The sequence below is a fragment of the Lissotriton helveticus genome, chromosome 3_1, assembly GCF_964261635.1.
Source record: "Lissotriton helveticus chromosome 3_1, aLisHel1.1, whole genome shotgun sequence".
Taxonomy (NCBI): domain Eukaryota; kingdom Metazoa; phylum Chordata; class Amphibia; order Caudata; family Salamandridae; genus Lissotriton; species Lissotriton helveticus.
The window spans coordinates 1,227,171,806-1,227,187,203 of record NC_136061.1 but is presented as its reverse complement, the minus strand read 5'-3'; the positions used below and the strand labels follow the sequence as shown (position 1 = coordinate 1,227,187,203).

The following is a 15,398-nucleotide window of genomic DNA, read 5'->3' as shown; positions in this document are numbered from 1 at the left end:
CATTTTTATATAGCGCGGACTTTACCCGAAGGCGGTATTTATTTATTCATGTATTTATGCATTTTTATATAGCGCGGACTTTACACTTTTGGTGCTTTGCCCCTTTGGGTAATTAATTTGAGTATTTTAGCCAAAGATGGCACATAAATCTTTTCTTCGTGCCAAGTATTAGTTAAAAACTCTGTCTTGAAAGCTTCCAGGCCCTTCTACATACTTGTTAGCTCTGGGTTGTTTTCAGAAAACCTCACTTGAGTTCCTCCATGTCATTGGTGCGATTTTCCCACAGTCTTGCACGGGACGTGCATGAGAGAGAGTGAGCTGGGGCTGCTTATAGCCATTGTTTAGTCTAGTGTATGCGTGTTTACATCCGTGCTCTAGATTTATAGGCAGCCTTGGGGGGAAAACAGATTGTGCCAGATTGATTGAGGGCATCAGGTGAAGAATGTTTTCTTTTTACTGTCCTTTTTCTTTACAATTTAGTGTGTGCTTTCGCTTTTTAAATGTAAAAACGTGTCATGTTCAATCATTTTTTCCAGAAATCCTGTCAGTAATGTTTCATCCCCAGAGAAATCTGCCTGCACGTGTGATTAGATTTGTATTAAATCATTATGCTGAAATGTGAAAAATTGCTGCTGTTGAAGTACTTTAGTGTGTTTATTTTTTAACAGTGTAATAGTTCAAGTTTTATTGGAACTAATAGTTCTGTTTTATCTAACAGTTTAAGATCACCCCTAACCCTTTATGTTGAATGGCTACACAGCTGCAGTATTGTTCAGTATTGTTTCTCTCATCTTCTTTGTGTCTTTCTCTAAAAGCAGAGGCTGCAAATCATCTTGCTATTTCATGTACTGCTTTCAATTGAATGCCACCTGATAACCTAGGGCATTACTATTGCAGTTCTGTGTGAGTTGTGTGTACGTAAACACTTTACTTAAACGGTTTTAATAAGAACAATTAAGTGTTGACCTATTTCTGTTATGTGTTTGTTTTTGTGAAAACGTGTTAGTCTGGGACTGTCTTCATATCTTGTGTTTCTAGTAAATGTTTTCCTTATAGACCAGCGTGAGTACCTGACCTTGACCACTGTGATCACAAAATTCTTAAGCACCCTGCAACACTGGGGATTTACAGGAATCCAAACACCAGCGTAAAGTACTCGAACAACAATAACGTCTGTCTTATAAATGTCACAAAAAAATGTTAATATTTCACTTCTGTTCTTGGATTTTCGTGAAAATACAACACATATTGCATTACAAATGCTATAGGTGTCACATTTGTGAAAGTTAAAACTATTGGCATTGTAAATGACAAAGCTATTACTTTAGCTATTACTATAGCTATTTTCACAACCAACACATAAATAAAAAAAATGTAATTCACAATACCAATGGCTCAAACTTTCCTAATGCGAGACCTATTGCATTGCAATAGTCAGTGGAGGTGAACGTTTGCACTGAAAGTAACAGAACATTGCTTTCTAAACCTATAATAAATACTAGGCTCTCAGTTTAGATACTTGCAATGTATTGCTCTGCAATGTAAGCCATTGTAGTGTCAGACTAATAACAAGTAAAGTTGGAGCAGGGTAAAGTGGGCATTGCACAGGGGCCCACCTTGCTAAGTCCTCCACCCTCAACCCCAGGAAGGTGATCTTTCCGTTTCTCTCACCTCCGTCCATTTTTTAATTTTAACTTCTCTCCCTCTTTCTGCCTAACTAAACCTCTAAAAGTTTAACTTATAATCCAATATTGTGTGAGACCATGTGAGCCTGCATTACCCGGAAAAGGTGCACAATGCAAAGTTGTTCCGAACAAATGCTGCCAAAGTATGCCTTACCCACAGTCCCAAAAATCCTTAAGATGACACTGCCTGCCCCTTTTAACCACCCTGATGTGTAAGCAAATCATTGCTATCCTTGGATATATTGTGCCCATGTATTCATAAGCAACTCTTCCGCTATAACCTGTAATCGCTTGGATGTTACTCAGACACAGTCCGTGAGGTATAAAACCAGTATATTTTTTCATAAAATGAGCATTAGCTTCTCACCAGCTCTCGTACAAGCTACTGATGGCCCTATGCCATCTCTTGTCCAGTACACTCCTAGTGCTGTCCAGAACTTGTCTCCAGTTGGACACCTTCTGCTGTTCACCTTCTCCTGTATAGAATGCCCCAGAAGTTCTCTCTTGGCAGTCAGAAAGGAGGCGTCTGTTTAACCCTTCACGTTTATACACCATACTAAAGTGACTTTTTTGCCACAGAGGTTCCAATTACAGAAGACCAGAAAAACGCAGGTGGAAATTGTGCACCTATGAATTATTAAGGGTACAGGGAGAACTTATTAGTGGGTGCCCAATTCTCTCCCAGTGTCGGGTTTTACACCTATAAAATGAAAATAAAGGTCTGACAGAACAAATGATTCACTATTCTGACATGCTCACACAAGACATGTATACTATAAGCTCAAGCTGAAACTGAGGGCAAAACAAAATGTCCGCTCAGTTTTTCATTTCATTTTAGATGTAAACTGAAGTTTGTACTGAAAACAGGCTATACTGTAGCAACATAAGGAGGCCCATAGAGTATATGGGACAGTGGTGGCTGGTGACATTTGAAAGTTGTGAGGTGTGAACGTTGCGGGTGGTGCACTGTGGTGAGTGAGCGTAGCGAGCCATCCCGAACGTATCAAGGGGACTCGGGGGGGTTCTCCCCCCGAAGGAAATTTTAAAAAAAGAGCTGCCAAAGGGTGTATTTTCAAGGAAATTTTAGAAAGCAAGAATGTTAATAAAGCCATTGGGAAAGTGTAGCAATGACATCAAAATAGAGATTTTGTATGATAATATATGATATTGTCGCACTTTATTCACGTACAGGATTCAGGTTCTCACATTTACACTCCCACGCCTGCAGGCAAATGTGTGTGTAACTACCCAGTGACACTTTTTCTGGTCTAGCACTGTCAGATCTCCATAACTGTTTCACCAGTAAAACTTTGCCAACTAGTGGAAACATAAAACAACAATTCACAGAATTCAAAGTGCTATTGGTGAAAAAGTAAGGACAGTTTGAAGGTATCACGTGCTACACTGGACCACTTGGAATCCGCTCTTCTTTCTGCCCAGGCTCTGGTGAAAGAATCTGCAGGTCTGGGGTATATTTCATAGAAGCCAGGATCGAGGCCATTTACGGGGTTCCCCAGGTGGTACTGCTTCCTTAGCAACTGCAATTGCCCCGGGAATCAAAGCTATACATGCGTAATCTGCTGGCCAGGGCAGCCATGATTACGATACCAGGTGAACAGTTTCAAATGGTTTCTATTAGTTTCAGTTCCAACATCTGGGCCTTTTAATGCAGGGCTGTTCATGCCCGCTATCTCTGCGGGCCCCTGGGTGCACAAAGAGCAAACACTCAATGCCCCTCCACCCCATCCAGCAGTTACCAGATCGTTGTGTAAGGGAACAGATTATAAAGCACTGGCCACAGCACTCATGCCAAATGGAGGAGTCTTCAACATTGGTCTTCTCTATAAACTTGTTTTGATGCACATTAAAGGAACTGAGGCCTAGTTGGTCCTCATCGTGTGATTCTGTGAAGGCTACCTCCTAAAGTGGACTGTGGACTTATGCTTGAAGACAGCCACATAAGTTCTAAACAAACGGAGGACTGAAGTGACGTTATGTGATAACTATGCGTGTAAATTCGTGTCTACAGTTATTTAATAAGATAAGTTAGTTTTTTTGTCCACATAATTTGTGAAAATTGTGATGTCGTTTATGGATTGGTGAGTAAAAATATGAACATTTGTCTTGCTGTTGAGTATCCTCTGGTAAACAGTATCAGGAGTGTTAGTTATTGAGCTTGCTCTTGAGTAAAAAATAAACATTTATTACATAGATCTTTTTTTCAGTGATTCATTCATGTTTTCACTGTAACAGATTTGCCATTGATAATAAGTCCCCACTTTATACCACTTCTTTTGGTACAGCCCACCATAGTGTGTTAGTAATCTTTCCAGCCTGGCTAGTTTCCGCTCACAGGTTCTTCTACACCCAGGCCCTCCCTTGCAGCCCCCTCTCTGACTGAAACTCCATCTGCGCTCGTGGGCCAGGCAGGCAGAGTGAGACAAATGCCGATTACTAAATTAACATGCTTCAGCAAGTAGATATCCCCTACAAATTAGACCTGGTTTTATTCTTTCTTTTGCTGTGATGGTGTAGTTGGGTAATGGAATGTACCCTTCGCAGGAAACCTACTGCTGGCACTACCTGTCATTGAGTCTCGTGACACTCCGTCCATCTCTCTCTTTTTTTCCTTTGCATCCTCCTTTCTGTTCTCCTATTCTCTCTCTTCTCTCGGTCTCTAACGTTCTGTCTTTCAATTGCATGTCGTATCTCCTGTCAAACTCTGTTTCCATCTTTATCTCTGTGATCTCTTGTTTTGACCCTTCTCTAATTCACTACCTCCCCGTCTCTTTCTCTAATGTTTCCTTGTCCCCTTGCTCTCCATCTAGAGACAGGCAGGCTCTATCTCTTAAGTTCCATGTTCCCCTCACTTTCTGTTATCCCCCTATTGTTTCTCCATCTTTCCTCTCTCTAACGCTGCTTCCCCCCATCATTATCAGCCCATCATTTTTTCACTCTCTCTGTTGAACTGTTGTCCCCCCTCTCTACCCGTCTACTCCCAACCCCCTCACAGTTGCCTGTCTCGCTCCTCTCTGACGGGAAGCTCAGGTCCCACTGTCCAGGCCCTCACCCCTGAGGCACCGGGTTACTTTGAGGGTGTAAAAGTGGACAGGTGTAAGATGGCCCACTGTAATAGTGATGTACCAAGTGTAAGGATGTAAGTACCAGGATATAAGCGGGCCAATCCTAATGGAGACATAGGCAGCGAGGGGGTGAGTGCCCGGGTGGAAGGCTATTCATCCTCACGTCTATGCACCAAGTGTGAGGTTGTGAGTGAGCTCCTCTGCGTCATACCATCTCTTTGAATGTGTGAGTAATGGGAATAATGTGCCTCCTTTGATCCCACCTCCCGCGAGGCTGTCTTAATGCTACCCCGTTCCCCATCTCCTGATCCGCAGTCTCTCGCCCCCAGGCCATAACCGGCCATTCTCCACGCCCCCTCCCCGAGAACTGTGCGGGATAAGTACAATAATGAATTAACTGTTTGCCGCTGCTGTGAGTGCAGGCAATTATGGCAGCCCTGGGCCCGGGGGCCCGTGGCAGGGCCGGCTCTAGGCTCACGGAGGCCCTGAGCAGGGAGTGTAGGTAGGGGGCCCAAGGCCGCCAAATCCCTGCCAGGGGCCGCCACGCAAATATGTATCTAAGGATATATATTGGCGTGGCGGCCCCTGGGGTTTGGCGGCCCTGTGCAGGTGCACAGCTTGCACATGCCTTAGGCCGGCCCTGCCCGTGGAGAGCCAGGCTGAGGGCCACTTAGCCGGCAGCCAGAGTTGGGAAACCTGCAAATGACTTGCCGTGGCTACAACGGAGTCATGGAAAATAAAAGGTATTTACACACATTATTATGATAACAGGCCCTACATGCATTATATCCATTATATCTAACTGCATGCAGTTAATTAATTTAATGCAACTGCTTTTATGCTGGATAGTTTGCGCTACATTATAAAACTGCATGTGCCATTAAATATAATGCGTGTTGGGCCTGTTATCATAAAGTTTTACTTTATGTTTGTCAGTACTCACTGTCTGACTCCTAGTCTGCACTACTGGTCGACGTTGACTTGAAAAGATGATCAGAACTTTGTGATCGAATCAAATCAATTGAAATCAATTAAGGCTGAGGCCCGCAGTGGTCAGGAGGGACAAATACACCCAAGCATTAGCACTGAATATGAGGTGTGGTCTGACTCAAAGAGAATCTGTCGTCACGCTCGCTCCCTCCCACCCTGAGGAGGAGGGAGGGAGTGACAGGCAGCAGCAGGCTGACTGAACAGCCCAGCAATGTAGAAATGGCCATTCACTGCATAGCTTCACAATAAGCCATGACAGCGGTTGGGTATACACCGTGTTAGTGCCTCCAATGTAGGGTGCATCACAATGCTCACTGCAGAGAGGCCTGCGGTATGGAAGAACCCTTGCTCTTCTAATGTGCAGCCTAGTGAGCATGTTCGGGCTGGCCGGAACAATTATCAGCCCTAAACAGAACATGGGCACTCTTGCTGTGTGCTCCGCCGACCTGATATGATCAATGTCATTCACGACTTCACTGAACTCCTGCTGCCCGCCCCCTTCACAGTTGACTGCCTTGGGCGTGGCCCGATGGCCGGCCAAGGATTGTTTTAAAGAAAGTGAGTGAGTGACGGCATGCGCGACGCTTGTTTGAATGCCTCAATAATAGTGGGGCAATGCCCAAGCACCCTAATGAAAGCACCGCGACTGATAAGGGCATCAGGAGCTTAACTTGCCTGATGAGGTCAGCAATTTGGTGACTTTAGGCAAGTTTTTTTGTTTTTAGTTGCTATATTAAGGAGGTTAAAGGAATCTAGTTGCTAGATGTTTCATGCCCAGGAAGAATACTTCCAGGTTCAAGGTGTAAAACTTAAAAGCACATTCTGTAGAAACAAATAATAGTGCAAATTATAATGATCTCTGAAGAGTAGGGTAAAGTTTGTTGCCCGATGACGGTCTGACCCCACAGATTCTTCTGAAGCCCTGTTCAGTGAATACAAGAGTAACACCACATGATGCCATTGGCTCAAAAAGGTATAAGCATCATAGAAGCAAGAAACAAAGAGGATCATTAGCAGCTATACCTGGTATCAAACACTGTTTGGAATGACCATTGTAAACACTGGCTAGGATTCTTGTGGAATGACAGCAACTGGATAACCATCACCCTTGTGGGGTTAATTTCTGGTCACACAACTCCCAAATTCCTAAGCACCAAACTGAAAGTCACACCTAGGTGAAAGCTTACCTTCAGTGTGCTAAGGAGCATGAACTGTGTTTTGCATTAACAGAATCAGAGGTAGAAGTTTATCGTCCATTCTTCGAAAGCAACCAGAACCCTAAGAATCATAACAAACTGCCTTCAGATAAATTAGATATTATTCACATCAGAATTGCAGAGCAGTTTGAAGGATGGAATTAAAATAGTTGAGAAGCTACTTAAATTTTTAAATCTTATGTGATTTTGAAGAGAGGGCGAACTTTACATAAGTGTTCTGTCTTGATCCAGAGACCAGCCTGTTCTTAGCAACAACAAGTTTAGCGGTAAAATCCACAGTTACAATAAATGATCTGAGCTGAGGCAGTATTCTTTTATGAAGTCTCTGAAAAGGACTAAGTGAAGCTATCAAACATATTTAGTCGTATTGCGCTCTAATGCCAGATACCAATAAGAACAAGCATTTGCAATGCAATAGGTATTGCATTTGTGAGAGTTAGAGCTATTGGTATTGTAAATGACAATGCTTTTAGTTATGTGTTTTGAAACCTGCAAGCGGTGTGTAAACACGTACTTGATACTTATAGAACCTACTTACGAGAAGTAAGACTGTCAGTAACTGCGCCTCTGGCTTGGCAGTTCGGCCTGGACTGTTCCCATGAGGCGCAGGGTCAAGACTGATCTGCATATGGCCATGTCTGAACTGGGGAGGCTTGGTGAGCAAAATAATGATGGATTTAACCCAGATCTGTGACTGGGGGGTGTATGTTTTGCCATTGTGCAACATTACGTCCATCATCTTGTGTGTTTTCCTCTTTTACTGCCAGCCTTGCTTCTCGTATGTAACGACTATAAGTACAATGTGCGTGCTTACACACCTCTTGCAGGTTTTCAAACACATATAAATGAAAGACGTTCTCTTTTACAATGCCAATAGCTCCAACCCTTGCAAATGCGAGACCTATTGCATTGCAAACGCTTGTTGTGTATGTGCCCATGATACAGAATTGGAACATGTTCACAAAACCTTTGCAGTCCAAATTTCGGTGACCCGCTGCACAATCACTGTTGGAGATTAGTTCCTCACGGGTGTTCTGTTGGGAAGAAAAATTAACATTATGTGGGAAAATGTTAAATAAAATTACAAAAAGATGTTACTGTTTTTATTTGCGCATGTGTTTAATTAAGCTATATTTACAGCTGCTAAAAGAGACGTCGTGTAGCTCACTCTTTTCCTAAGAAACAGATTCATGGATGCACTGAGCTGAAATTCTAGATTTCTGTAAAATTGGCTAATATATGCAGTAGAGGACCGATCATGCGAAAAGAGTGAGTCATTTCTATAAAAAGAGTGAACGAAAGCGATTCCGGGCTCGTTTCCGACTGAAGGGAAGCCCCTGAACAGAAGGGGACCGTAGCCCGCAGCACTCTTGCCTTCAAAACTCATACAAGTCATCTTTAAAAACTGATCAAAGGCAAGCGCAGAAACTTTGATGAAATATTGATCTTTCAGGATTTTAAAATTCCAGCCTTGCATCCCAAAGGCTCCGTCATTGATGGAAACATCTTTGCATCGTGTTTCTGCTCCCCCCCTTTCAAAAGGCCTTTCTAAGGCAGAAGTAGCCACTCAGCAGATGCTTTCGATACCAGAGGTGCTGCTGTGGACTCCATCGTTTTGCAGAGTTCGAGTATACTGGTAAATGAATGACAGAAGCAGGGCCTCATTCGTTGATTTGAGAAAACATGGGGGCATATTACCAAGCATTAGCGAAAAATATCGCTAAGCTTGGTTAGCGGCTATATTTATATCGCCGTGCTTCGCCTATTTTTATCGCTTAGGAGCCTTGATATTATCAAGGTTTATCTCCTCAGTGATAAAAATCGGCCGAAATGCATGAATATCGCTAAAAAGTCAGCGATATTCATGCATTACCGAGCAAATTCTTTTAGCCATGTTATCCACCTACCATTGGGTAACATGGCTAAGAACTGCTCTGGGCAGGCGTTAGCTTTTGGAGATAATCGCGCTTAGCGCGATTATTTCCAAAAGTTGGTAATAGGAGTTAGCGATGTTAGCGACTGTTTCCAGTCGCTAACATCTTGGCACGCCCACTTTGCATGTCATTAGCGATATATATCGGTCTGATGGAGAAAACCTGGCTGTCACTCCTAGAGTGAGGAAAGCACGTTCCGGAGGCCGCCGGTTCTCGTTGAATGCGGCAAAAAAATGGAATGCACTTCCCAGGGAGCTCCAGATGGCAACCTCCTATCCGAAATTCAGAAAAGCACTCAAAACCTTTCTTTTCTCTAACACACCTTAGATCTTTCCCTTCTTGAGGTCTCTGCTATCATCATTATTATTTATTATTTTACCAGCGCTGGGACGCTCTAGGGCAGCCATGCGCTTTATAAACCCAATTTAATTTCATTTCATTTCACATGCAAAGTGGGCCCCCAGAAGCTCGCTATCTCCTACTAGCTGTAGCTAACTGGTGTTAGCGACAGCTAGGTAATAGGGCGATTAAATTATCGCCGCTTTAGCGGGAAAAATTCCCACTAAAGCGGCGATAAGGCCCTTGGTAATATGCCCCTTGGACTTTTATTGAATTCTGTGTTTAACTGTGGCTTTAACTACCCAGCCTAAGATGGCTGCTCCAGGTAATCATACTGCTAAAAGCAGAAAAACTGAGAAATAGGCAAAAGGGGCGGGGAGACATGCTCACACTTAGTCCTTTGGCGATACATGATGTCTGGATGGTTATTAACTTTTAAACTTTTTCTTCAAGTATGAAGCTTCAATCTGAGGAAACGTTCAAACATGTTTAATTAAGCCAGAATTACAAATCATGGCTTTCTCCCTTTGCTAAGTGCCAGGATTATGCAAAGATACAGAGAATCTGACAGGTAATTTAGGGCAGAGGCGATTTCCCTGACTCGGGAGTTAATGGAGAGTTTAGCACTGATCCGCTTGTAATTTTCGCTGTTGAAAAACAGCATGATTTCAAAGTCAGGAAACTGTGCTGGGCGGGAAAGGGGATGGAATGTCACAATTGTATGCATCCGAGGTAGCGAAATATTACTTGAGGCGCTATGGTCAAGGGTCAGTGACATCAGGACTTGTGGAATTCCCAAAGAAGTGAGATGTGGGGCGGGAACGATGAAAGTGAGCAGTTTGTGTTTAATGATCTATAACTTGAAGTTGACATTTAGCATTTCCTTGAGGATGTCACCCTGTCTGGAGCCCTTGAAATGCTCATCTGAATCTCTTCTTAGATTTCATTGGCGCATCTGAAAAACAGTGTCAAAGAGATCTTGGGTGATGTGAGGTGACTCTTTCACCCTAAGGGAGAGACATCAATAATTATGTCCAGTGGGGCAGGAACTGAAGTCATGCTGCCCTAAAAATGTGCTATATAGGGAGTGACAGACTGCACCAGCCTATTTCCGGTCTGACCAAGAGTCAGAGATATTTGTTAGGCAATGGATGCTCTACCTTCGAGTGCCCCTCTTGCCAAAGCCCATCTATGTCTTTCTTCACTTTACCTTTTCTTTCATGTGCTAGTAAGTAGTCGGTAGATGCCATGATTGTGGAGGGTCATGAGGAACCTCACTGTTCTCGCCTGTAACTACAGTATGCAGGTTGCAGTTAGTCAATAAACCCCTGCCCTCTCTTGTGTGAAAGATTATGTCACCAAGAGGCAGCCATTTTGTGCAGGATAACCTCAGAGAGAAAATCCATTGTTTAGAGCACATTGGTACCCAGACTAGGTTCTCAGTGTTCTTAGGATTGGTACAGTAATGAGGCACATTCATTCTTTGTACCCGGAGGAATCCGACTTCCCTTTGGTAAGTGGTCCTCCCTGTTTTTGTTTCCATGCTACTGGAGAAATGCTTTCTTTATGTTTCTGCAACCAGAAAAAAAGTGAAGTCTCTATCATTAGCTACTTAAGAGTCAGTGGTGAATTAACTGAATGAAAAGAAAGATCGCTGCATCCATGGCCTTCTACTTGTAACCCTCAATGCCCAACATTAAAGAAACATCTGCTTGCCAAAGCCCTCGCGGCTATAGGCTACCCCTAAGAGTTTGGCTGGCTGTCTCCAAAACTAGTGAAACAAACCCACTATTAGTGAGAGCTACTATTGGAACCAAGGTTTGTTGTCTTTGAGGGCGGTTGGCTTTTCATACTGTTTGGAGAGATAACTTAGCATGGCCAGTATATCCATGATTCAGCACCTGAGCATGAAAACGTGGCAGTTTTGTCAGAGTTCTGGCCTGTGTCGATGCAAATATAAAGAAATGAAAACGCACTAAAAAATGCAACAGTTAGATTAAACTAATAAATGGACAGTATTCATGGCTACATTTAATTAGATTAGATTCATATCCTGTGTAAATACAGCGCACGTCAGTTTATAGTATATAACATCGTTGGCCCGTTTTGGAAAATTGCCTTTGCAAATGGCAGAGATTCGCGATTTCATTTGCATTAAGTTTCGCACTAGCTAATCGTCACTACAGTGCACAGCATGAACATATATATAATTCGAATTTGTAACAAAATACATGAGGCTAACTCAGGGAGCTCCCTAATCATATTTCCCTGACATATGAATAGGGCAACATAGTTTTGATCACATTCTGGATTACATTACAACCCCACCTAACGCAGTGGTGAAATGAACAATGATAACGCCTTCCTGCACATTGTGCTGTGGAGCTGCTGAGTCTTCGATATCTCACATGCATTCATTTACCTTGGGCTGAATGGAGCCTTCCTGGAGGGTTTGGGGATCACATTAAGGGCTGTCCCATCACCCACCCAGAGCGAGCAGGGCTGCAGATGCCTGCATTATGTCCTTGACTTAATTTGAGCCGGTTGTTTCCGGTGCTCAGCACTGGCACTTAATCATCAACACAGGTGCTTTGCATGAGCACCAGTTAAGGGCACATTCATTTATGGTTAATGTAGGAGAGTGGGTCTGCAATCCTATGGTCACCCCAGATTTTTGCTTTTTGCTTCACTGGTTTACGACTTTCCCTGGCTGTGGGCCTGCTAATCAGACCCACAGCCTAGCTGTTCTCTCTCTAAATTGACAACCATGTACTTTAGGTGCATTTACCAATTGGTACTGGGCCACCTTATCAGTCCCTGTACAGTGTACCTTAGGTATCCAGGGCATAGGTGTACCCAGGGCCTACCAGGGGCTGAAGCATGTAATATGCCACCCCTGGCTGGCCATCTAAAACTGACACAACTGGCTGCAAGACAGCTGGGGCAAGGTGGTGTAATCACCCTTTGCTATAGATATAGTATACCTATATCTAACCCTAAAATGGACACATATATGCCTATCAGTCACTCCTATGGCAGGCCTTATCAATCCTGAAGGCAGAGTGCTTGGAATTATGTGAGATGATGCTCTGGCATGAGCTGAGCCCGTCTGCAGCTTGCGGAACCAAGTCCTAATAGCTGTTCCATGATAACGCTATACCATATACTCTTAAGTGCATTATCAACCTCGCAGTTAAATGCTAACTCTGGTATAACATTATCAAAACATGTCGAGTAAGGTGTCATATGAATTGGAATATTACCCCCTCGCCAATTCTGGCGACGGGGGTAGCATTCCACCCTTCTAGAGGGACACGACATGTATGTAACTGTGAACCCCGGTTAAAGTTAACTCGAGCCTTAGCATCACAAAATAGATGCTGCCACCACAGACACAAGTCTGACCTCCTGCTGCTGGGAGTCCTTCCAGCGAGGGAGGCTTGGACAAAGGGTTTCCTGCCTTGGGAGGTGCTAGCACCACCCCAGACAGGATTTTGTGTATTGGGTAGGACAGGCCTGAAAGGAATGAGACATTCCTGGGGCACACAAGGTACCCTGTGCATACACCGGTTCAAACCAGTTGCTGGGGCATCCCTGCCCCAGCTCTGGCGCGAAATCGAACAAAGGATAGGGGGTGTAACCACCCCCCTTCCTGGTCCCACCCAGGGGAGGGACCTAGTCAGTAGTGCAGCCCCCTTTAGGAGAATAAAGGTAGGAGCTGGTCCCATTCCAAATTAGATTATCCTGAACAACTTTACAAGAAGAAACTCTGGACTTCGACGTTCTGCTCCACAGAAGACTGAAGAATCTCCCAGACGCCAGAGACAGATCGATCAAATGGCCCAGGTACAGTGGAACCTGTCGGTGGTGTCAGGCAAGATGGCGGCCGCTTGAGCGGCCGATGCAGAGAGCTTGCGGCGAGGACCCAGATAGAATGCCAAAAAATGTTTGAGGCTCTGAACATAAGACATACGGACTGACCTGGAATCCATCTGGATAAGTTATGCGGCAAACCCTCGTTCGGTTTGGTTCCGTCGAGTCCCTGGGACGGCGTCTGTGGTTTGCGCTACGGACGCTACGGGCGCTTGAAGCTGTCATCCCCGGCTGCCTCGAGTTGAGAGGTGGGCGGAGTCAGCGTGCTCGGCGGCGAAGCACAGATCGGCTCAGGCAGAGACAGAAGCGGGGGAGAGAGAGTGATTCCTGCTGCCTCGAGTGCGGGTCAGTTACAACTTGGCAGAGTCAGCAAAGAGTTCACCAAAAGACAATGGCCCCAAAACAAAACCTCAGCCTAAAATCTGGCAATACCAAAAAAAAAAAAACAGAAAGATGAGGAAATGGCTGAGAGCACGGAGCAGCAAGGCAAGAAACAGCTGTGTGCTCCTAAAACCCGCGCAGCTACTGCTACTGCTACTGTTCTGGATTTACTGGTAAAGGCGGGTAAGGAGAAGGGGCAGAGAGCTCCCGATGATAAACTACAAGATACATTGGTGACTGTAAATGCAATGTCGGAGAGCCCAGTTTTATCCCCTCAGTTGCAAGATCCTGTTGAAGTTTGTGGCCCAAAAGAATCACAGCCTAGTAGCACTGAAACTGCTTCAGTATTGCGCAATTTGGAAGATAAACAGGCCGGAGTGGTAGGAATGGGAGTAACCCTCGGTAAAGTGGTAATGATACCAGAGCTCTAAGAGTCAGATCCTGAAGATAAGATAGACGGGGGAGGAGGTGCAGGTGATAAGGAGAGCGAGTTTAGTGAGGCTTTCTTCTCGGTCTCAGGAGGAGAGTGGTCAGAAGAGGGTGAAGAGCAGAGCTCAGGAGGAGAGTCGGATACTGACCCTGAGTATGAGAAGGACCTACCAGCGACGGCTTTGAAGGCGAAACAGTCTGCTAGGAAACATGTGCACGAGTCAGAGCAAAAAGAATTAGTCTGGGACCACTCTTCCACGCAGCCTTTAATAGGAAGTCCTTTACTGGAACAGACACAGCTGTCTCTGTTAGAAACTATCCATCAAGAAATATTGGCACACAGGGAGGAGACCCGGCAGGATAGTAGGAAATCACAGGCGGCAATGAGGAAGATGCAGGGAGTTGTACGTAAACTCTCTAAGGCTATTGCCGCAACTGGGGACAGAGTAACCAACTTAGAGGAGCGTGTAGTGGCAGCGGAAACCGAGGCTGCAGGGGCTGTTTCTAAAGTAGATGCACAATGTGTTCAGTTATCGGATATTCAGTGGAAGCTGGAAGCAATGGAGAACAGGCTTAGAAGAAACAATTTGAGGGTCCTGGGTGTCCCGGAGGGGGCCGAAGGCAACGATATAAGAGGTTACATGATTAAATTGTTTCAGCAAGCCTTCCCGGAGCTAGTCAGCTGGGACTGGTCAACAGAGCTGCAAAGAGTCCATCGCTTTCCCTTTAATTTAAGAAGAAATGCAAAAGAGGGAGACAAGCCCAGGGCTGTATTGATCTTTTTGGGTAACTTCGTTCTACGACAGGCAATCTCGGATAAGGCGAGACCCGACGCAAAGAGAACTGTAGATGGGGTGTCATTTTTTGTTCGTCCTGACTTTTGTCATGAGACTGTAGAAAGACGGTGGCGTCTTAGAGAGATGATAAAGCCTTTTCAGGATAAAAAACTTCAGGCCTTTCTGATTAATCCTGCACAACTAAAAGTGATTAATGATGGGAAGACGCTATATTTCTCTTCAGAAGTTAAAGCCAAAGAGTATCTAGATAGTGTGACGAAATAGAATCTATAATCTTTTGACTGTCTCTTAGAGAGTATATGGTTGATACTCCTGTTGTGATGGATTCCCAGATATTCTTTTTGGGCTGGGAAGGAGCTTCAATGTTTCATGAATTCAAGTTTATATTATGGGTTGTTTTTTTTTGTTGTTTTTTTTTTGTTGTTTTTTTTTTGTTGTTTGTTTTTTTTGGCTTTGAAGTCTAAATGGCGGTATATTTTTAATGTCCTCGCCGGAAAATCTGCAATTCCATCACATGCACAGACTAGCTCTGTGCGTCTCACAGTTTGGGGGGTATTGGGTGGAGGGTGTCGGGCTGGGTTGTAGGGGGGCGGGATGGGTGGGTAGGTAGGGAGGTAGGGTGTTGAAATATCGATTACAAAAATATAGTTGACAAAAATATAGTTGTAAA

At 44.3% G+C, this 15,398-nt stretch overlaps 1 long non-coding RNA gene across 1 annotated transcript in view; it reads right to left on the bottom strand.

Moving 5' to 3' along the window:
• LOC144824917 (uncharacterized) overlaps positions 1-15,398 on the bottom strand; it is a 978,282-nt gene that overhangs the window by 790,626 nt on the left and 172,258 nt on the right. The window lies entirely within an intron of this gene.